We start from the raw sequence: 24,181 nt of genomic DNA, 5'->3' as shown, positions 1-24,181 counted from the left end.
TAGCAAAAACTTTGCAAGGAAAGATTATGTATGTCCAATGCTGATAAGACTGCCCAAATATAAATTTTATGATGCATTTCTTTTAGAATGCCATCTTTCCACCAGCATAATCAAAGAAAGGAAAATAAAGTTTGAAAGCCTTTGGAGAGCCAAGTGCAGGCACCTGAGGAAATCAGGAAAGAATGAGAACCTGATATTGTAGCTAATTTGTAACATTTTTTGCTAAGGCTGCTCTCCTTAAAAGAAGGCACTTGCTCTAAATTTTCTTTCCTCCTTCAGCCACAGGACTGCCCTTCCTGCTAACACTTGCCAGTGATAAAAATGCAGGGTAGGAAGTGAGGGGGAGTGAAGCAATTAGGGGAGCTTGCTTGCCAGCATCCTGAGCCCAGGAAGACCACAGTGGGAGAATTTATCTGATCCTTTAGGGAACTGACCATAGATAGAATCACCGCTATTGAATAATAATGGAGTTCATCTTCACTTAAGCAGTAGCTGAAAGACTCTCAAACCATCACTGGTACAGGTAAGAGTTCACAAGTGAAGCCTGAAAGGGTGCCTTTGAGGACACTTAGGGTCAGACACTAGAAGATGTGCACAGAAAATTTGCTTCAGAAATTTTTCAGTAGCAAAATGATAATTCCTCATATTTTTCTCTTGTAACATCCCCCAAATTGTGACAAATAAAAGTGTTTTCTCTGCTCAGATAAACTTGGGAAATACTGATTAAAGAAAGAAAAAAGTTGAAGAAAAAAGTATTGCAGGACTTTTCAGAGCCTTTAATAGATTCATGAACATTGTGAATATATGAGAGAAATGGTATAAAATAGTAGTTTGATTTTTCACTAAGTATCTAACAGGTCTTTGATTCTTTGGAATCCACTTGAAGATACACTGGTTTAGTGCTTCACCAAGCACTTTCATACAGATTATGTCTGAAAAGTGAGCACATGTATATTTCATCAGGGATGTGTTAATATATAGTCTATCGGTTTAATAAAATCCTGGCTACCTGTGGGGTTACAATCCCTCATCTATAATTTCACAGTCACAAAAAGTCATACTTTGACCATCAGTACCTATGAGCTCCTGAAACTTTCTGGCTCTCACATCTGTACTTTCTATTTTTAGAAAGTTCTGTTTATTTGCAGGAAGTATTGGATTCATCTTCCTAGGCTAGGTTTACTCTACTGGCAAGAGATTTCAGATTTTCATTTTTATCATTATCTCTTTAAACCTGATTGTGTTTAACTTCTTATAGTTTCATTATTTCTAAGCACCACCTCTGATGTTTTACATTTCAAATTTTACTTTATTTCTTTAAATGTCTGTGCCTTTGTCCCTGTGTCATTTGGGGAGGATAAAATTTCTCTTTTCCATCTTGCTTAACCACCGTCATTGGAGATAAGCAACTCAGTAGGCTTAGCATGCTGCTTCTAAGTATATATGATGGTCCAGATGACAGGTCTTGTCTTTCATGCAAAAGTGCTCTTTTCTGCTAAAAATATGAATTAGGGAAAAGCTTGATCACTTAAATCAAATGTCTGAAAAACAGGTCCAAGAGAGGTCTCTATATCATTTGAGGAAAGCCCTTTGCTTCAGGCAATTCCCCTGCAGACGTGCATTAACCTCAAGTAAATGGGAAATTAGGTAATTATGAACATACTACGCCCCAACCATATTGGTTACATGAGGTATTACTATAATATTATCTTAAATGTATGTGGAGCCTTGGAACCTTCCAAAAATCTGTAAAGATTCTTGCATTTATTATTCCATATATTCTAGGATGATGTTTGGAATAGATAACCACAACAACTAGGGAAATGACCAATCAAAATAGACCCAGGTCCAGCCCCAAGGGGGATGGTGGAGTGTCCCCTCCCACTGCCCTGTGCTAGGGTGCTCACTTCTTAGCTGTTGCATCCAAGAAAGTTTGCATCATGTCATAGGGTGATCATTGTGACACCCAAGTAGCCAGCATGGAAGTGTCTTAATATTTTAACAGAAAATGTAGCTTTACAATGCTGCAAATCAAGGTGGTATGTATCATGAGACAGATACTAGGAACTAGACAGAAGTGATACCACTTTTCTTATTTTAGAAAAATTACAAAGGAAAAAACATCTGGGGTATAAAAGCCTTTTGACCTTTAACCAAAATGATAGTCACTGACTGTAGTCCAAATAGGTATCAACCTGCTATTCTCTCCACTGAGGCAGGAAGAAAGGACGTACATCAAGTAGTGACCTGTGGTCTCTCAGCTGCAGGTAACACATTTTGTGTGGATTGGTAAACACTCAGGAAAATAAACTGACCAAGGCAAAGGCCGTAGCATATGACTCCACGAATTGTATCTGCTATTCTCTGAGAGTCGAATTCGGGCTTGTTAATTGCACTGAGTCTCCAGGTGGTGCTTCCCCATGGTCACCTACACCCTCGTGTAAGTACACATTACTGTGCCTATCCCAGACATAAGCAGCCAAGCATCCAGATCACGATTTGAAAAATTGGAGGGGCTAGACCAGGACATGTGGCTAACAACTTGCTTTCTGCTAAGTTGCAAAATAATAGGGCTGCAATTCCAGTTGCAAGGTTCATCTGACCTCAGGGCCCATCATTAACCCATTTGACCTCAGCTCCAGTAGCAAAGTCCGAGGAGTTTGCAATGGGAGCACCTTTAGCCCTTTGCAGCAGTGGGGTAAGGGTTAGGTGTATCATTTGGTTTCCTAACTTATCAAATGATGAGTTGGAATTTGTTGTACTCAAGCTTTTTCTCCAGTTGGCTGCAGACTGATGTAGGAATTCTTAGACCCAGCTGTTGAAAGGCTGTCTAGTAAAATAAGATGTCTGTCTAAATGTTCCTGAGTCCACGTTGCTTTCGGTCACTGAGAAGTGGGACAGTCCACTCGAAACAACCCTACAGGATATTCACGGAAGTTGGCACATATCTTTATCTTGTGTCATGGTTTTGCTGTTGTTTGCTTTCAAAAGGTTAAGGAGAATTGTTTTCTCATCTCTGTGGGAAAAGAAAAAGGGAACCAAGGGAAGTCCTTACCCACCCCAGGAAAAAAGATTGAGGGACATAATGGGCTGTTTTGAGCAAGTGGTATTGAAGGTACCTCCTGCTGAGATGTGTGATTTATGCTGAGAGGCTGCTCTTGAGGCAGGCATATGTCTGCAAGTGTCAATGTGGGTGGGTCTGATAGGTGACCCTGTGACAGAAAGAAATAAAATAACAGAATGTCCCCAGTCTAGGACTGGGACTGCATATAAAGAGATAATAGAGAAAGTTGACTCATCGACAGCCATGACCATTAGGAGAATTTGGAAGAAATAAACAATCGAAGCTTTCCAAATTTCAAGAAACTTTTACTCCCTGCAAGAGAGTAAACTGTTGAAAGATAAATACTCATTGAGCCTCTTCAGTATTCACTGTGTTCTTCCTAACACTGGAGGATTCTTGACAAGTATAAAAAAGTTTTGTCATCAGGAGAGGCAGTGTGCCTAAGGGCTCTGAATACACTGTAGGCTGGGCCTCCGTGTAGATCACAGCTACATCTCTTAACTGGTGAGCGCAGGGAGACTGTTTAACACTCCTTTGTCTCAGTTTTGTTGTCCATAATAAAGCACAAATGGTAGCTCCTGCCTCATATGATGATTTTAAGGTTAATGTACTTCATACATATAACATTTTTAGAACATTCCAATAAGCACTCATTGTATGCCAGCCATTTAATCAAGACTCTCACCAAACGTTTGTCAAGGACCTAATCTTGGCTATAAGGTTTGAGGGCTTCCCCAGTAGCTCAGTGGTAAAGAAGCCTACCAATGCAGGAGACACAGAAGACTCGGGTTCGATCCCTGGGTCAGGAAGATCCCCTGGAGGAGGAAATGGCAACCCACTCTGGTATTTTCACCTGGAAAATTCCATGGACAGAGGAGCCTAGACAGAGTTTGAGCAAACTCCAGAGATAGTGAAGGACAGGGAAGGCTGGTGTGCTGCAGTCCATAGGGTCGCAAAGAGTCAGACATGACTTAGCGACTGAACAACAACATTGGGTTTGAACCCTCCTATCAGCTCAACCATGAAGCAGCTGTGTTGCTTCAGATGCCCCACAGAGCTTCTGTCTTCTCCAAAGACAGCACTCTCCTCAGTAAATTGAGGATCTTGACAGTTGCCCTCCTGACTGAGGGGATTGTTCTGCCAAAATCTGTAACAATCCCTCTGGTAGAAGCCCTTTGCCAGCTACAAGTGAAAGTCACTCAGTTGTGTCTGACTCTTTGCGACCCCATGGACTATACAGTCCATGGAATTCTCCAGGCCAGAATACGGGAGTGGGAAGCCTTTCCCTTTTCCAGCAGATCTTCCTGAACTAGGAGTTGAACTGGTCTCCTGCATTGTGGGCTGATTCTTTACCATTTGAGCTATCAGGGAAGCCCCTTGCTAGCTACACAGTTCTGGGCAAATGGAAAGTCTCAGTAACTTTTACTTCAATAAAGTCATTTATTATTAGGAATAAGTTTTTATGATCTAGTTGCAGAAATAAGGTATATCCAAAAAAAAAAAGATGACTGTTTATATAAGAGAATGAGCGGTGAATGAATGGAGAAGAAAAAGAGAGCTGAAGATACTGCTGGTGATGGTGAGGTCTCCAGTGATCCGACAGGGCTTGCTGGGGTGGTGGGATCAGCACTGTGACCAGAGGTAAGGGATGGCACTAGATCTGATAGGAGATGACAGCCCAGTGGCCAATTTAGTGAGAATGATGATTATCGTGCCAAGAACAAAGTAGCTGCCCCTGCTATTTATGGGGCTTCCCTGGTGGTTCAATGGTAAAGAATCTCCCCAGAACTTGCCACCATTTTCTCTATGCATCTGCTTTACCTGCCCAACGGACGTGCAGGCCCCATTGCTCAGAGCCATTGCAGCCAATTTGGTCGATAATCTGCAAATTAAAAATTCAATACGTTGTTCCCAGAATCATTTTCAAAAGCTGGGACATAGAAATTAACAAGTTAATAATCAGTGCATTGTGGGGTGGGTTTTTTGCTGTGAATAGTCCTTGCTTTATTTTGGTATCATGAAAAGGCCACAGGGTGCATTCCTTTAATTTTGCTGCACAGAGTGTAGGCTTTTAGGGGTGTTCAGTAAATATCTATGTGGGTAATGATATTGCACATGGATTTTGTGGCAACTTGGGCAGGAAATAAATAGGGTGTGGTAGGATTCATCAGGGTTTCCTTTAATCACAAGATCTTATATTTGAGCAGCACTTTTACGCTTTAGCACATCTTCCCATGGATCTCACACGTGCTCCCAACAAACCTATGAGGCAGCAACCAGCCTGGACACACAGATGAAGAGATGTGTCCGAAAGTGCAGGTCCTCACACCAGCAGCTAGTGGGCAGTAAGGTGTGATGAGAAGCTAGCTCTTGCCATCCCTGGATAGAGAGCTTTGCAGAAATAGGTGTTGAATATGAACCCTGCAGTGCTACCAAATTCATGCAAAGGTTGCCCTAATGATTAGGTATAATAGCCTGAAGCCAGAATGCCTAGTGTGAGCACCACTGTGAGAGCAGCAAAGCTTTGACAGACAGATCTGGGTTCCTGTCTCTGCCTCTTCACGTGTTAGTTGAGAGACTTCAGAGTTGTCACTTAAATTCTCCCAGCTTCAGGACTGCATGTGTGTGACGTCGTTTCAGTCGTGTCCCACTCTTTGCAACCCCATGGACATGTACTCTGCCAGGCTCCTCTGCCCATGGGATTCTCTAGGCAAGAATACTGGAGTGGGTTGCCATGCTCTCCTCCAGGAGATCGTCCTGACCCAGGGATTGAACCCATGACTCTTAAGTCCTCTGCATTGGCAGGCGGGTTCTTTACCACTAGTTCCACCTGGGAAGCTTCTCAACTTTAGGGAACTCATTTAAATGATGTAGATTGTAATAACTGCCCCATAGGGTCAGTGTCAGAAGGAAAGCAGAGTGGACAAATGAGAAGGTACTCAGTGCATATTTACTATGATTGCTGGCATTTGAAATTGAAGACGTGTGGAACAAGATATTGAAAAGGAAGACACATCAAGCCATCACTATAAGGTTGTACCCATGGTAGCCTCTAGCCCCCTGTGGCTTTTTAGACTTAAATTGATTACACTCAAATTGAAAAATCTAGTTCCTCTGTCTCAGGACTCACATGTCAAGTGTGCAATAGCCACATGGGACTAGCAGTGACCATATTGGATGGTAAATGTGTCTATAGAGAATATTTGCATCATTGTAAGTTCCACTGGATGCTACTGCTGTTGGAGAAATGACTTCCTCAGGGAAACAGGCAGGGGAGATGGTATGCAAAGTTGAGACTTCACGTTGCCACAGAGGAGGCCAGCTCGAAAACGTGGACCCGTGGGTCCCCTCCCTGTGGTGTGACAGTGTTGTTTACACTGCGGCTGTGTAAATTGTGCGTGAGGAAGACAGCGTGGTGCGGTGAACAGGCCCACTCCACAACATCCTGCTGGTAATTGTGTGGAGCACTGCAAATGGCGGGTAATTTCCTCTCAGGTGCCTGTTCTACACGCTTGTTTGGCATGCTTTATTGCTGGGTGGATTTACACTGTGCATTTGCCATAAAAACTGTTTCCAAAAGAAACAAGGAGCGTGGCAAGATAAAAAGTGATATAAAAAGGGTATTTTGTGATTTATTTATGTCAAATTTATGGAAGATGACAGGAGGCATTACAGTGCCAAAATTAGTTGTCACAGTTAGGCTATAAATCCTACAGGACAGGAGTTAGAGGAACAGGTTGGGAACCTGGACCCCTGGGTCTATAAGGGGCCCATAGGCAGTCCAAGCAAAGCCAGGACTTTCTAAAACCCTCCACAGAGGGGCTCATCAGTCATTGAGCTGAGAAGCTGGCAGTTAATTGCTAACGAGTATTGGATACTTGCTATGTTCTAAGCATCTTCCACTTATAATCTCATTTAATTCCCACTAGCTCTATTTTCTTAATTTTATTGAGGTGGAAAGTTGATACGGTATTTCTGCACTGAGGTACAGTGACTAAAAGGTGAAGCCAGAAGAAATTTGGAGGCTGACTAGAATTTATCTGTTAAGCTTTCACTGAAGTTTTAAATGCATTCATGGCTCACAAGCATTTATTTAGCACCCCCTATGTGCCAGACACAGCACAACTAGAGTGTATGGTAGAGTTTCATGGATGTGGTAGTCTTTCAGATGAAGAATAGGTGAGTACTTAACAGAGATGGAGAGAGGGGTGAACCAGCTGATCTCCCCTTAGCTTGTAATGTGAGTTCCCCCCCACTCCCACCAGGAAATGAGCTAGCATGGTACAAATTCATCTATACTTAAATTCCTTGTATATTCTGATGACTGCCAAATTTATAAAACCCACCCTAATTTCTGTCTCTTCACTTTCTGCCATAAGGGTGGTGTCATCTGCATATCTGAGGTTATTGATATTTCTCCCGGCAATCTTGATTCCAGCTTGTGCTTCTTCCAGCCCAACATTTCTCATGATGTACTCTGCATATAAGTTAAATAACCAGGGTGACAGTATACAGCCTTGACGTACTCCTTTTCCTATTTGGAACCAGTCACCGACCCTTATGGCAGAAAGTGAAGAGGACCTAAAAAGCCTCTTGATGAAAGTGAAAGTGGACAGTGAAAAAGTTGGCTTAAAGCTCAACATTCAGAAAACTAAGATCATGGCATCTGGTCCCATCATTTCATGGGAAATAGATGGGGAAACAGTGGAAACAGTGTCAGACTTATTTTTTTGGGCTCCAAAATCACTGCAGATGGTGAATGCAGCCATGAAATTAAAAGACGCTTACTCCTTGGAAGGAAAGTTATGACCAACCTAGATAGTATATTGAAGAGCAGAGATATTACTTTGCCAACAAAGGTCCGTCTAGTCAAGGCTATGGTTTTTCCAGTGGTCATGTATGGATGTGAGAGTTGGACTGTGAAGAAAGCTGAGTGCCAAAGAATTGATGCTTTTGAACTGTGGTGTTGGAGAAGACTCTTGAGAGTCCCTTGGACTGCAAGGAGATCCGACCAGTCCATTCTGAAGGAGATCAGTCCTAGGTGTTCATTGGAAGGACTGATGCTGAAGCTGAAACTCCAGTACTTTGGCCACCTCATGCGAAGAGTTGACTCATTGGAAAAAACTCTGATGCTGGGAGGGATTGGGGGCAGGAGGAGAAGGGGATGACAGAGGATGAGATGGCTGGATGGCATCACTGACTCGATGGACGTGAGTCTGGGTGAACTCCGGGAGTTGGTGATGGACAGGGAGGCCTGGTGTGCTGCGATTCACGGGGTTGCAAAGAATTGGACAACTATGCGACTGAACTGAACTGAACTGGATCGCAAAGAGTCGGACACGACTGAACGACTGAACTGAACTTCTGTCTTGAGGTCCTGATCAATGTATGCAGCCACCTATTTACCATTTATATCTGAATATTCTACAGATGTATCAGACTTGCTCTTCTTTCCGAATCTGCACCACCTAACACCCACCACTGTGAGAGATACCATGGACCAGTGCTCAGGTTGAAACCCCAGGGAACCAGTCTGGATTATCCCTTCTCTTCTCACCCATACATCCTTCCAGGCACCCAGTCTGCAATGTCTCCATTCCAAATCTATGGCCTTAGTAGTCCATAATTGCTATTATTATAGGAGTAATGAGCAGCACAGTTCTGCTTTCCTGAGTCTGTTGTTTGAATCTTGGCTCCATAACTTTAGTTAGAAATCTGTTCCTTAGTTTCTCCACCTGCAAAATGGAGGCAAAGTCTAATATCTACCTCTTCAGTTGGAAGATTTAATGAGTAACAGAAGAGAGCCCAGCAGAGGTGAGCATTATTGCAGTTTTTGCAATTATAATGGAACATTTCTTGCACTGAATATGGTCCAGAGTGATTTACTTTTATCTTATAGAATCTCCACAGCATATAGGGGACTTTTGTTAGTCCTGTTTAACAGACAAGAAAAATGAGTTTCTTCAAAAAGGGAAATAAAGAGCTCACATATCTGGTGAGTAACAAAGCCGGCATCCCAACCCATGACTGAGTGATGTCAAAACTAGTGCCCTTAGCCACGGTGATCTCTAGATTCACCCTACAAAGACATCCTAACTGGTCCCCTGGCCTTCACCTTCACTTCCCTCTAATGACTTCATCACAGTTACTTGACTATGTTGTAAGGAATATTTGTTTCAAAAAGATTAAGGCACCGAAAACTTCAGTATTTCCTCCATGGTGGCCCTTCCTCATTCTAGACATGCTGTGATACCCTTATTTTCCATCTCTTTGGCCAACTTTCCAAGAGCACCCAGGAGTGAATGCAGGACTGTCAAGGTTCATAAATGCAATTATGTGGTTAGTAGGGACTTACAATTATGCCCACACATTGATGGACAGTTAAGCTGCACGGAGAGGGTTGAGAAATGTATTGATCTCCCTCTAGGGCTTGAGTCAAGACTGCCTCCATGTGGGCCTTGCAATCCTTCCGGAGTTTCTCCATCCCTACAAAGGGATGACATCTCTTATTTCAAATGGACTTGAGGCTTAATGAATGATTATTAAGGGCTTACAGGTGCTGGAAGACAAAGGCATTACTTAAATACACATGTAATATAAATCATACGTGGATAAAAGAGACAAGTAAATTAGATCAAGCAAAGGTCATACATTAACTGAACTGGGCACTCCGAAAGTTCATCCAGGATTGCTTCTTGCCAGGAGTGAATGGATTTGAAAGTAAAGATTGTCAATGGTATTTTGCTCACAAAGGGTTTCCGCAGCAGGTAAAGAATGATATCGGAAGTGGTAATAGCAATAAGAGAGGCTAGCGAGGGAGAATAATTTGAAAAATGAATGTCTCTTGCTATTTTCCTTTGACGAACAATCATGAAAGATTGTCTAGGTTTAACGCTAGGTCCCAGTTTCTTGAGCCTGTGTTTTAGAAACTGATTGTAGTTTTTCACTGGGTCTCCACCAAGTCCCAATCACAAAACGTCACTTTGCAGTTAGATGGCCCCCATCTGAAAGGCACCAAGAGATGCCAATTGCAATTCAAAAATCTCAATTTTCAAATATACCTTACAGCTTAGTCCTGGTGAGAAACACTTTCCTCCCCTCATGGGCATGCTAAGTGTTGTGCTGAGAAAAAAGGTGGAGAGTGTGCTTTTGAATGAAAGGAAATTTGCAGCTAGGAGCTCAGGTCCCTGGAGCTTAAGAGGCCTCCCTTCTTTTAGTGTTTCTTGCTGTGCAGCTTTCCTGTGGGTTCAGGAAAGAGCAAGAGACAATTGAAATGGAAGAGGTGAAAGGCAGACTAATGGCAACTGCCTTTATCACCTCCTCTATTTGGGCTTCAGGGAAGGTTATAATCTCTACATGTAGGTGCCCAGCAGGATCTACACTCTCAGGTCCAACCAAGTTCAGGCAGTAAGCTCTGGGCAAACAAGAGTCTTGTATTGACATCTGGGATTGCTCAGAGTCAGACAAATATCTTCCTGGCTAGGAAGAGCCAACCCCAAGTTCCAACACCCAGTTTGGATTTGGGAGTGGAGAAGCATCTATTGCTGAGATGCTTAGTCAATTGTCTGGGGTGGTCCTGAACTCAGAGATGGTAGACTCGAGAGAGATCTTCTAAGCCAGCAGTGCCCAACCCTTCTGGCACAGGCAACAGGTTTTATGGAAGACAGTTTTTCCTCAGACTAGTGGGAGGGTTGGTTTTTGGAGGATTCAGGTGAATTACATTTATTGTGCAGCTTATTTCTATTACTGTTACATCAGCGCCACCTCAGATCATCAGCCATTAGATTCTGGAGGTTGGGACCCCTGCTCTAAGCAACGGATCTGAAATAGTTGAGCAGTGAGGAGACACAACATGATGTAGTTGAAGGTGTTGCTTCCCGGTGTTCTCACTGGAGGATTGTTTGAAGTGAATCATTCACCCTCTCCGAGCTTTGGTTTTCTCCTCTTTGAAATGAAAGTGTTGGGCCAGAGGTTGTCATGGTCCTAACATGCTGTGCTTAGGTGACAAACCTAGGTTCGGTCCCTTTCAGCCATGCTTTGCTTTCACCCACAATGTACAACAGAATTTGATAATTTTGCCAAGTGGATATTCACAATTTTCAGTCCTACAAAGTTTTGTGTGGAAGAAAAACTATCCCCCCACCCTGGTTCTTCTGCTTTCTTCTTGGTGCTATTCAAAAAAAGAGAGAGACAAGGGGTTATGGAAGATAGATGTATGTGGCCTTCTCAGCAGATTTGCTGTTTGATTTTTTCCTGGCTCTTTTCTTACTAACCAGAGGGTTTGATTTAGTTGGAAATGGCATCTAACAGTGCAAATGCTCATTATTTTTATTGGTCATGATCCTCGCACCCATTTCTTTGCCCATAGCCCTCAAAACAGCCTATTAGTTAGAGTACTCACTCGGACACCTTTAGGGCTGGTGTCACCATATGGGGAAAAGGAAGATTTTAGGGAAGTCCTCTGTGATGGGCATCTCATCACTGCATAACCGGCACAGGGGGTCTTGTGATAGGCAGGGAGTATGACCACTCAACACCTGTCCCAATCGTCATAGTGAAAAAGGCCAGTTCTTGTTCCATGTGGTTATAATGCGCTAACGGGTGACACGGGAGGGTGGGGGACTATGTGGCCTCATCAGCCAGCCTGGTTGTTATTCTAGAAACTGGATTTATGCTGAAATGACCCACAAGTGTGCTAGCCTTTTATGGGAAGGGTCAGTAAGGGAGATGGCTGGTATCTCCAGTAGGATTTCTAAGTACTGCATGGTTTTTATGGAAGCATGGGGCTAAATCATGTGATGTACTTTAGCTGCATTCCTGAAGTCCTCCACGAGTGGAACTGCCCTGCCCTAGGACTTGAGTTAGGATATTCTGACCCTCTTTCAAGTTTGATGAAATTTTACTCAGAGGGAAATTAAATCGAAATCATTATTCTGTCATCAGAGCTTCTGCTATGGTGGCAGATCTTTTCTGAAGAGATAGCATTGCTATGAGATGATAATAGTAAAATGGTGCAACTGCCCCGTTCTTGACATTATTATTAGCTGCCTAGACCTGTGATTATTTTTTAAAGAAACTATCTGGAAAAACTACACATGCACATCCTTTTAGTCTTTTTTTTTTTTTTTTTTTTTGCCTTTTCCACCAACATGAAGACCAGCTAAATTGAAACATAGAAACATAAATTATAGCAACTCTTCCTAGATTATTTCCTTGATACCTGGAAGTGAGAGCACCCAGTGATCAGAGCTGATAGATAATCTAACTACTATTGTTCTGTCATGTGCTTATAAGCCCACTAGTCCATCGGGTTCCCAGAGAAAGTGGAACGACTTACTTTAGTGATACTTAATTTTGTTATGAATTGAGGCAGATTAAGGGGAGCTCGAAGCCTCAGGCACTGAAGCAAGGTGATGGCTTTCACCCTAGGTGGAGGCAATAGAGCTAATTGGGCACGCTCGTTAAAACTTCCCCATCTGCAGGACACGTCGCACCACTCAAGATGATGGGGCTCTCTGCGGGAAATAATGATGATTTTACTCCTCTTTCCATTTAGTCGTTTTCACAGGACAAGTGCCTGCCCGACAGGACTTCGTAGAGGATTTGACCCAGGCTTGCTCAGTGGAATGCTAGTGGATTGTAGGTTTTGCTCAGTCCTGCTTTTCAAATTAGGAGCCAGATTTTGCCAGTTCACTCCTGTTGGTCAGACTAGCTGTGGTTTACCTAGTTTTGTACCCTCTAGAGAAAGAGTTTTAAAAAGTCTTTATTAATTTTGTTACAATATTATTTTTTTCAAATGTTTTGTCTTTTTGGCTGTGAGGCATTTGGGGTCCTAGCTCCCTGACCAGGGATCAAACCCGCAACCCCTGAGATGGAAAGCAGTGTCTTACCTACTGGACCACCAGGGGTATCCCACAGAGAAGGATTTCTTAATACTACCTCAGTACTATTGACATTTTAGGCTATATAATTCTTTTTATGGAGAGGGGCATTGTCACATGCTGTAGGATGTTGAGCAACATCCTTCATCTCTAGGTATTAGATGCCAGAAGCCAACCCCTCCCCCTTGTCATCACAACTAAAAACGACTCTCAGTATTGCCAAATGTCCCTGGGAGACAAAATCGCTACCTCTCGAGAGATATTTCTGAAACAAAAGGATGGAAATTTAGGCCTTCATATCTAAAATTGAGGCTGAATCTATCGGGCTATGTTATTGGGAGATTTCAAATCAGTGTTTAAAGGTTAGCCTAGATTGCTACCTGATTCAGCTCAGCAGGAAAAATCATACCATGTTGCGTGTGAAGTGACTATAATTTATTAGCTCATTAGTCTGGCCTTGAAATCGCCATTTTGAGCACTTGCCCAGGCTGCACAAGCTTAAAGGCTGAGTTGCTTTTTTTACAGACTCAAGGTTTCCCCTCTGCTCTTGGGCACTCATTATAGGAGCTCGCTGGGCTCACCATGGCCTGGTGCACTCCCTGATAAGCAGCTTTTTACTTGTGCATCCAATGATTCGCGATCTTCTGCTGCCATCACCTTCCCAGCTGATATAGAAGTTCTGCTCTATAATTAAGAAGGACAAAGAAGTGCCGATCAGAGAGCAAAGGAGGAGAAAGATGGACCTGTCACATGCTCTCTCCTCTTTCTACCTTCATAGGCGAGTCCCAGGCCTCCCAGCTACCTGAGGGCTTAAAAGGGCAGCGAGCATCACAGCGGTCACTGTTGGTAATCTTTCCAAATAGTCAAGAGGAAGCTGGGGGTGTGGTGTTCTCCAGAGCCACACTGGGCTGGTCTGAAGATAGAGAGACCAGCTGAATAAGTCCCACTGAAGAAATGGCGGAGGGGGAGGGGTCTAAATTTCTAATCTTTTAAACTGTTCCCTCATATCACCACCTTCTGTAGGATTAAAAATCATACTGGCCAGTTGAGAAGGGTTTTGTCATTCAGGGGTATGTCATGCACATTCTAACACTAAATTACTGAAATATGCAAGAGCGGCACATTTCATTTTACCCTGGACTTGGTGCCTGCAAATAATTTGGAGACTGGGAAGCCGATTCAAATATCCTGATGGATTTTTATCTGACCAGGTGTTCACTTTGTTTTCTGCTTAGTTCTGTGTCAGCAGAGAGCCCCTCCTCATGTTGACTCCATTGAAGAGGGCCATATGGTGGGCAATGCTTCCCCTCAATCAAAGTATTCATTCCCTGATGAGACAGTAAAGGGGAGACTCCTCTCCAATGCCGAACACCTTGCACTTGGAGTGGGACTGAGCATAGAGTGCTAAAGGCTTCATGTATTTAATTTTTTTGTAAATCAAGGGTACTAGCTAAAGTCATTTATTTGCATACTGAAGTTCTAGGATATCTTCCAAATTCTGCTCCTTCTGTCAATATTAATGGACCCTTTGAGGATAAATAATACTAACACTCTTTAAGAAATTAAAGCAACTAGGATTCTGTTTGGGTGTATCTCTACAAACATTTTCTAGCCTCCCTTAGTGGGAAAAGCATATTAACCTATTTTTATTTTATTTTATGTCTAAGACTATGCTAAAGATAATCTCATTTTACAAATACAGTTAAGCACTTTCTAGGAGTAATTTTACTACAGATATTGCAAGTACAAAACCTTCATTTTCTATTACCTGTTTCCCATTAACCATGTGAAGAAAATATGTTTCTATAAGAAAAATATTTTGTATTTCTTTATTTGCTTACAGAAAGGGTGATGAGCTACAGTCACAAATATAGATATTGATATCCACTTAAGATCATTTATTTGAAAACTCACTATACTTGAGCAAAATTGATACCATTAAGGTTAAATGAATTGTCAGAGTGATTACAGTTGATACAAATTACAATTGATACAGATACTTAAAGTAAAGCAGAATGTTAAACATGGTAAAGAAAATTCTGAGTTACAAATTGAAAGCTCTGTTTAGGCCCCTGCATTCATATCTACTTTTGTATGAATTTGTGGTTGGTCCGAAGTCAAGTTATCAGCTATTTTAAATCTCCATATACTAATTTACAAGTTTATCTTGCCATAGTTTTATGAAAATTTTATAAACATGTCAGGTTATATATACTTTTTTCAATAATAATACTTCTATTTCTATTGTAACTACAGTTCTATGTGCAGTAAAAATGATCAGTAAGTAAAATGAAAAGTAAGCAAAATGATGATTATTGTTAAAATAATCCAATACTTGGAACTTAATTTAAACTTGAATAGAGTGAACTTAAATCATTTGTGGTTTTCATATGCAATTCAACAAGTATAACTTTCTATTTCTCCACAAGATAACTGTTTCTTAAACCACAGAAAGTTGTTGTTTCATATCTCTTTACTTTTCTTATTTTCAGTGTCGTTATTTGAATGCACACTCAGGAATGAGTTGCTAGCAACTAAATACATCAAATGCAAAACTACTACAGTTTTGAGGCTCTAAATGGACAGTATAATCAACCTAACCTAACCTCAAGTGTCCTTCTATCCACCTTCCAATGCATGAGACACAGGTTTGATCCCTGGGTCGGGAAGATCTACTGGAGAAGGAAATGGCAACCCACTCCAGTATTCTTGCCTGGGATATCCCATGGACATTGTACACATACAAGTTGATTAATACAGTTATAAATTACACCTGTAAACAGCAGTCTTTTTTGTTATGTGTATGTGTATATCTGTCTAAAAGAGTGCTCCTTCAGTCAGTTTTGGCAAGGATTTTCCTCTCTCTGCTATTGTATGGTCAGGACCTAGCATTGTGCCCAGCAGTCTGAAGACACTAAATAAAGGTGTGAAATGAATGAATAAATATATGATTGGTCTTGATGAAAGTAATTTAGAACTTTTCTAATTCATTCCCTTCTTTATTCAAATTGGCTAAGAGGGATTTGTTAAGTTGAATTCCTACCCATTCATTTATTCCTCAGTCCTGTTGTCCATCTGTCGAATATTTATTAAACACTTACTACTTATCAAGCATGGTATTAACTGATGTTGGTACCAAAAAAAAACCAGAACCCCTCCCCTTCCTTAAGGGAAATCAGTGCTGTAGGGGAAATTGACACAGGTTAAATAATGACTCTCTGGTCATGTCTGTACTGTTGGAAGAGAGGGAGGCAATGGAGACTTCAAGAGGGGGCGACTTGTGAGTTGAGTGCAGAGAGAGGAGGGGACACGTGACAGTGGCAGTGAAGGAGGTTGTAGGCAGGGAAGAGCCTCTACAAAGATGTGGCATGCATCAGGGCCTCAAGCGGTACAGTGTGATGAATGCTTGAAATGACTTTGGGAAAGAATACACCTTCGTGGTTGGCTTCCCAAGTGGCTCAGAGGGTAAAGAATCCATCTGTAATGCAGGAGGTGCTGAAGACTTGGGTTTGATGCCTGGGTTGGAAAGATCCCCTGGAGGAGGGCATGGCAACCCACCCCAGTATTCTTGCCTGGAGAATCCCATGGACAGAGGGTCAGGCAGGCTACAGTCTCCATAGGGGTTGTAAAGAGTCAGACACAACTGAAGCGACTGAGCACACGTGCACACCTTAAGGCTGGCTTGTGGGCTTAATTTGGGCCTTAGTTACTCTATTCCCTCTGTAAAAATAGAAATAATAGAACACTTACATTTGTACCTTCTACATGACAAGAGCTTCACAGAAGTTTGGGGCTACTATACTCTTTGTTATTAGGAAATGGTGCCAGACAAGACAAAATTGTTAAGGTGGGTTAGGTGAGACTGTGAAAAACAGCATTTGAATCTTATTCTATATCCATTGGACCACAACTGGGATGACTGTGAGTTAGGGAGGGAACTATTTGGGTTTTGGGTTTCCCTGGTGGCTCAGTGGTAAAGAATTCTCCTGTAACACAGGAGACATGGTTTGATCCCTGGGTCGGGAAGATCCCCTGGAGATGGAAATGGCAACCCACTCCAGTAATATTGTCTGGGAAATCACATAGACCAGAGGAGCCTGGCAGGATACAGTTGATCGGACCTCAAAAAGACTTACACACAACTTAGCAATTAAACAACAAAATTTGGGTTTTATTTTTAAAAGAAAGAAGTTCCAGATTGCCAAATAGAAAAGAGACTTCAGAGAGAAGGGACTGAAGACTAGAGACCTGTCTGGAAGGTATGATTGTCAGTGGCATTGGGGTACAGAGGAGGCAGAGCCTCTAGAAAGATAAATCAGATATGGAACAATAAGGATGGGGGTGGGTGGGGGCTCGAATCTTCCCAGCCTGGACAACTGTGTGCTTCAGGGGTCACTAACCAGAGGTCACTAACCAAAACTCCGAGTGTGGGAAAATTAGCATCTTCAGAGATTCCTTAGGACAGCTTTATAGGGCAGAGCTTTGCTCTTCAGAGCGTGGTGGTCCGTGGACTAGCACCACCTCGGAGTAGGATAGAAATTCAGAATTTCCAGACCTCACCCCACAGCTCCTGAAGCAAAATTGCACTGAACCATATCCCCAGGTAATATGAGTGTACAGTAAGGTAGAAAACTACTAGGACAGATCAGGTTTTGCACACTATGGCCCTTTGACCTACTCCAGCTTGCTGTCTATTTTTGTTTTTAGCTTGAGAGCTAAGAATTTTTGGGGGAGTATAGTTGATTTATAATAGTAGGTTACTTTCAGGTGTACAGAAAATTGATTCAGTTATATCCCTACATATATATTCTTATTCGGAGAAGGCAATGGCACCCCACTCCAGTATTCTTGCTTGGAGAATCCCATGGACGGAGGAGCCTGTTAGGCTGCAGTCTGTGGGGTTGCTAAGCGACTGAATGAATTCACTTTCACTTTTCACTTTAATGCATTGGAGAAGGAAATGGCAACCCACTCCAGTGTTCTTGCCTGGAGAATCCCAGGGACGGGGGAGCCTGGTGGGCTTCCGTCTATGGGGTCGCATAGAGTCGGACAAGACTGAAGTGACTTAGCATAGCATAGTATATATTCTTATTAATTTCTTTTTCCATTATAGTTTATTATAGGATATTAAATATAGTTCCATGTGCTATATGGTAAATCTTTGTTATTTATTTATTTTATATATGATAGTATATATCCATTAATCCCCCATTCCCAATTTGTACCTCCTTCCCTTCCCTTATGTTTGTTTCCTATGTCTGTGAGTCTGTTTCTGTTTGGTAAATAAGTTCATTTGTACTATTTTTTCAATTCTACATATAAGTGTAACATATTTGTCTTTCTCTGTCTGACTTACTTCACTTAGTATGATAATTTCTAGGTCCATGCATGTTGCTGCAGATGGCATTATTTCATTCTTTTTTTATGGCTGAGTAATGTTCGATTATAAAGTCTATTATATATATATACACACACACACATATATATGCTGCATCTTCTTCATCCATTCATCTGTTGAATGCCTTTTATATTTTTTAAATGGTCAGAGAAAAGGAAGAAAAATATATCATGACATAAAAATTATATGGAAGTCAAATTTCAGTGTCCTTAACTAAAGTTTTACTGGAACACAGCAATATTCAATCCTGACACATTGTCAATTATTGCTTTTGCTGTATAAGTGTAGAGCTGAGTAGTTGCCACAGAGAAGGCACAACCCACTAAGCCAAAAATATTTACTATGAGGCTTGTAACAAAAAGTTTCCTGATTTCTGATCTAGAGAAAGAACTTGGGAGTTAGGAATACCTAAATTCTAGTCCTGGAGAAGGAAATGGCAACCCACTCCAGTGTTCTTGCCTGGAGAATCCCAGGGACGGGGGAGCCTGGTGGGCTGTCGTCTCTGGGGTTGCACAGAGTCGGACACGACTGAAGCGACTTAGCAGCAGCAGTAGCAGCAAGTTCTAGTCCTAGGGCTTCCCTGGTGGCTCAGCGGTGAAGAAGAGACTCGAGTTAAATCCTAGGTTGGGAAGAAACCCTGGAGAAGGAAATGGCCTCCCACTCCAGTATTCTTGCCTGGGCAATCCCATAGACAGAGGAGCCTGGAGGGCTATAGTCCATGGGGTGGCAAAAAGTCAGATAGGAATTAGAGACTGAGCAACAACCAAGTTATTTAAAATATCTTTTCTGTTTGTTTTTTTTTTCCCCGCTTGTAAAAGAAGATATAATTTCTACCTTGAAAAATCGTAAGAATAAATAGGAATGATACCTATTGTACTTACCCCAAAGGCTAGCACATATAAGTGCTCAGGACATATCAGCAATTATTACTCAGTAAAAATATTAGTAAATGACCAAGGTACACCCCAGGGCTTTTACTGAATCCTACATCATGCAGATTTCTTTTCAGGCACATCTAACACTGTTGCTTTTTTGAACATTCACTCTAAGTTACCTAGATTTCTATCCTGTCAACTAACCGATTTTAGAGGAACGTGTAGTAATAAAGAAAATTACTCCTTTACATCAGTAGTTAAACCTGTCATGAATAATGATATTAATAACTAATAACCTACAATGTGGTATAGATACTAGGGAGTAATTTATTTTAATATTTTTATGCCATCATAATGAATTTGTTTGTTATTCATTGTAACTCTATGTTCAAGGCATAAATCAATGTTGCTTTATATTCTGGGCAGATGCTGTGTGTATTGCCAGAGGTTTTCTAGGGTAAAGAATTAACATTTATTAATAGTAACAGAAGCATGGGGGTGTTTTGAATACATTTGAAAAGCATCAATAAAAGAAAATCATTGTCATAGGTTTTTTCCCCCATTTTGAGGGAATGCTGCAAATAACCATGCTGGTATTTAATACGTGGACCTTGATTTGAACTTAAATTGAATGTAGATAAACGTTTTGGTTATCTCCTCAATTGAAGTATAACTTTTCCTCAAAAGAAAGATACTGTTTCAAGAAAAATGGAATGTTCCTGCCTTTTTACCTTGGCCTTTTCTTATTAGCTTCTCTCTGATATCTCTTCTAGCAAATAGTGATATCCGGGGATGCTTAGTGCAAAGAGCAAGACAACAGCAAAACTGAGGATTTATGTGCAGCTATTTCCTGGTTGTGCATATAAGATTGGGCCGTGGTGTTAAGTATCAGATAATTTTCTTTGATCTTCAATTATTGTAAATATCTTCTCTTAGCACAGCCTTTAGCAGTTAGGAAATAGAAAAACCAACTCAGAGATTTCTAACGTGTTATAATTATGACAAGTAAAAAAGAAGAGAATATTGCCTCTTAATATGAAACAAATCTATTTCTTCACAACTTTGTATAGATAGATACATATATGCTTTCTATTTATATTGTTATTCTCCATCTTAATTTGTTTTGTTATTCAACATTTATATTACTAGTTGGTCTCTACTAGAATTATGCCAAAATTATGTTTATACAATTGTTGAGAATATTTCAAACTTTTATTTAAACTTCTTCAAGTTAAAAATTTAAATGTGAGCTCTTTTTAAAAGATCTTAGGTTGAAAACAGCATGGAAGAGTTCTCTAGAGTTCTTTTAAATCTAAAAGAATATCTATTACATTTAAATTACAGATAGTACAGAAGTATCCAAAAAGCCTTTAAAATCACTATCGTTTAAAACAAATGTGTGCTTGTTTACTAACATATTAATAAACATGCAAGTTACTAATTAGTAAATTTGCAATATGTAAAAACTAGATAGTCCCATAATTAGCGTTACTAAACTGCTAGTGAAAAAAATAAACGTGCTTATTTTCAGTACTACATTTAGGATGGTGAACTTGCTATGGAGATCTCATCCTCTTGTTTCTGTCTTTTCTATACTAGAAACACTAAGGCAGTAAAAATTTGATAATGGAAATTTCAGCTTGGTTGAGCAAGTTAAGCAATCTAAACACTTAGTTGCAAAGTTGCTATAAAGACTTAAAAACAAAAACAAAAACTTACTGTAGGGAATTAGGTGGATAAGTGATGATATGGAGGGAAAGTAGCCATATTTCAAAGGAAATTCAACTGACTATTTCTTACTGGACAGTGCAGTCTTATGAAACATTGCTAACAATGGATGTGTTGTCTAATTTGAAGCACATTTATCATATGAGGTGACTGGAATACCATTGTATATTTCCACATGCGACAATGTAGCCTTGTATTTTCTTCTTGGCACATAGCTCTTAGAGTTTCTAACTTTGGAAGGTGAAGTTGTTTGACAACTTGAATCAATTGTAAAATGGTCACCCTTTCTTTTGCTACTGAGTATTCAGTCTAAGGACATTAGGAACTTCTGAAAATTAAAAAGAAACAACAGGATTGCAAAGCATTATTGCAGGCTTAATCTGAGTGGATTTAGGTATTCAAGGAACTGAAACCCTTGCTACTTCACTGGGGCTTTTGCTCTATAACCTAATGATGCAGACCCCAGATATTACCATAAAAGAAAGAGGCTAATGATTCAAACATTTGCATCAAATACCTGCAGAATAGTGTATATATGTGTGTTAGTTGCTCAGTTGTGTCCCACTCTTTGTGACCCCATGGACTGTAGCCCACCAGGCTCCTCTGTCTATGGGATTCTCCAGGCAAGAATACTAGAATGGGTGTCCATTCCCTTCTCCAGGAGATCTTTCCAAACCAGGGATTGAACCAAAGTCCCCTTCACTGCAGCTAGATTCTTTACTGTCTGAGCCACAGGGAAGCCCATATTGTTATGGTTAGAGTCAAACCAACATGATTCCATAATAAAGTTTTTCTTTCTGTTTCTGTAACATAATAATGCTTTGTTTTGGGTGGTTTCTAAAATGCTTATTCAAAAGGAGCAGCAAGAAAAATGCTGGATAGCTGCACTGAAATTACAGCTGCTAAAAATCATAGTTGACCAAACATATCTTTGGAAAGGTGCCATAATATTTCTTTTATGCATCTAGTGAGGATAGACCCAATGCATTTAGCTTGTGACCTGCTTGGAGGAGCTTGCAAGCGAATAAAGTATTTCCTTCTAGTTTTTTCTTTACTGCTTTTAGAAAGAAAGACTCAAAATTTATACTAAGACATAGGAAACTTTCATGTCTCTCAGGGGGTAGCAGAAAAGAAAGAAAGCAAAGCTGTCTGTCATATCTTTACATAATATGTTAGACTTAGCTTATGGGCAAGGATTTTTGCAGGACTCGGAATCAACACAGATTGTATACACGAAGAAACTTTAATGAAGGGCTTCCTTATAGAGGCATGATCTTATAAAGAGAACAAACAGGTATGTTGGGGCACCACGAGACTGGCCAAAGCAGGAAGTCTTCAGCAGAGAGGGGACTTGCCATCGGCCTTCCTGGTGAACCAGATAATAAAGAATCCGCCTGCAATGTGTGAGACTCAGGTTCAACCCCTGGGTGGGAAGCATCCCTGGAGAAGAGAATGGCTATCCACTCCAGTATTCATGCCTGGAGAATCCCATGGACAGAAAAGCCTGGTAGGCTACAGTCCATGGGGTCGCAGAGTCAGACACGACTGAGCAACTACCACAACACAAACCAAGTTTAAGCTTCAAGGTTACTCATTCCATAGACTCCTTCCAAAGCCCAAAGAGGAGTCAGTGATATGTTTTCATGGTCATATATTTTAAAATACAATTTACAGGTTTAATTTTACAAGTTTTAGGTTTTGTAAAACCTGGATATGAAGCGAAGAGCTGACTTATTAGAAAAGACCCTGATTCTGGGAAAGACTGAAGGCAGGAGGAGAAGGGGACGACAGAAGACAAGATGGTTGGATGGCGTCACTGACTTACTGGACATAAGCAAGCTCAGGAAGACAGTGAAGGACAGGGAAGCCTGGTGTGCTGTAGTCCATGGGGTTGCAAAGAGTTGGACACAACTGAATAATAGCAAAACCTGGATATGTCTTGGGTCACAGGATTAGGAGAGTACCAAGTATTACCTGAGAGATGTGGAATCATGGGGTTAATCGATTGGGAGGCCACTTCACAGGAAGTGGAGTTGTAGAGAGACATGCCCGCTTCTAAGAACACAGCCCAGGACAGGGAGGAAGTAATAAATACCTTGAATCCTCTCTCATCCCCCTTTCTAGTTTCCTGATGACACTTTCCATTGGCTGAATCCAACATGAAGTCGGCAGATAAAAATCCCAGGTGAAGCTGTATGAACACGGGCATCCTAAGATGTCGAGTTGAGCAGAGAAGGATGCAGAATGGACTGGGGTGAGGGAGGGGTGGCAGAAGAACCAGGAAAATTGTGAAAAATAAAATCAAACTGGTGTCCTGCTTTTTAATTCCGATATTTTAAATATACAATTTCATGTATTAGATTCTCTTTTAGAGACCACTGTGAGCCTGGAAATGTATGGGGAAGGAAGGGGGTTTCTTATGGTAGATTCTGAGAAGAATAATGTGCAACATAATGTTTAAAGTTGTACTGCACACTTCAGTTTGTACAAGAGACTTGGTTAAAACAAGTAACAGAACACATAGAACAACCACGGGCCAAAGTGTCCCTCGTGGTAAATTGTGATGGGGAGGAAATGACTGTGAGTTATAAACAGAGTTATTCAATCTACAGACACTTTCCAGATGAGCAACTACCTTTTGACCTGAGCTTTCATTAATAAATGTTCAAATATTTACATGTATCACTGATAAATGGGTAGGAATGTTAGCCTCCTGAAGCGTTGTCTTGGAAATGAAGGCTTTTCTGATAGGATGAGGGGGGCAGAATTTATTTTTCATGAATGGGTTCTAGACTGAGGGACTGCCACTTATGCTAGTCAATAAATGGAGGACGCTACAGAGGGATTTCTAAGTTTGGGGTTTTTTCTTCCAAACTCCAAGGTAGGTTTTTTGTTTTTATTTTCTCCCATTTTTGTTTTGCTTGTTTAGGTCAGCTTCCGTCAAAGGAAGTCAGCTTTTCAGCATGCCTGAGACTATTGTCTCCATCTTTGTATGTATCCCGTTGTTCCTTATTTGGCTAATAGATGTCTTTGGAATCTATTGTAAACCAGGGTTTTACAAATGGGAATGCATTTTGCTTGTCTGTTTTGATCTTCATTTTAAGAAAAACTGTGTGATGTTGGATGGTAAAGAATCCTTTGATGTCGTGTGGCACTATTTCTCCTCTTCTTAGGTTATCTATTTGTCGTCCTCCCTAGCCTCACGTCCCAGGCCTTCTCTTTCATATTGATTTCC

The 24,181-nt window shown here is 41.0% G+C and overlaps 1 protein-coding gene and 1 long non-coding RNA gene across 4 annotated transcripts in view; both read left to right on the top strand.

Annotated features, from left to right (window-relative positions):
• The window catches only part of PPARGC1A (PPARG coactivator 1 alpha), a 410,292-nt gene that overhangs the window by 215,570 nt on the left and 170,541 nt on the right, over positions 1 to 24,181 (top strand). The window lies entirely within an intron of this gene.
• Positions 342 to 23,263, top strand: LOC129657711 (uncharacterized). The gene is made up of 2 exons (XR_008717012.1): positions 342 to 523; positions 23,071 to 23,263. It is a non-coding gene; the product is annotated as an uncharacterized LOC129657711 (long non-coding RNA).

Source organism: Bubalus kerabau, chromosome 7 (assembly GCF_029407905.1).
Source record: "Bubalus kerabau isolate K-KA32 ecotype Philippines breed swamp buffalo chromosome 7, PCC_UOA_SB_1v2, whole genome shotgun sequence".
NCBI classification, from domain to species: domain Eukaryota; kingdom Metazoa; phylum Chordata; class Mammalia; order Artiodactyla; family Bovidae; genus Bubalus; species Bubalus kerabau.
The sequence above is the reverse complement of the archived record's forward strand: the minus strand, read 5'-3'. Positions and strand labels throughout refer to the sequence as shown.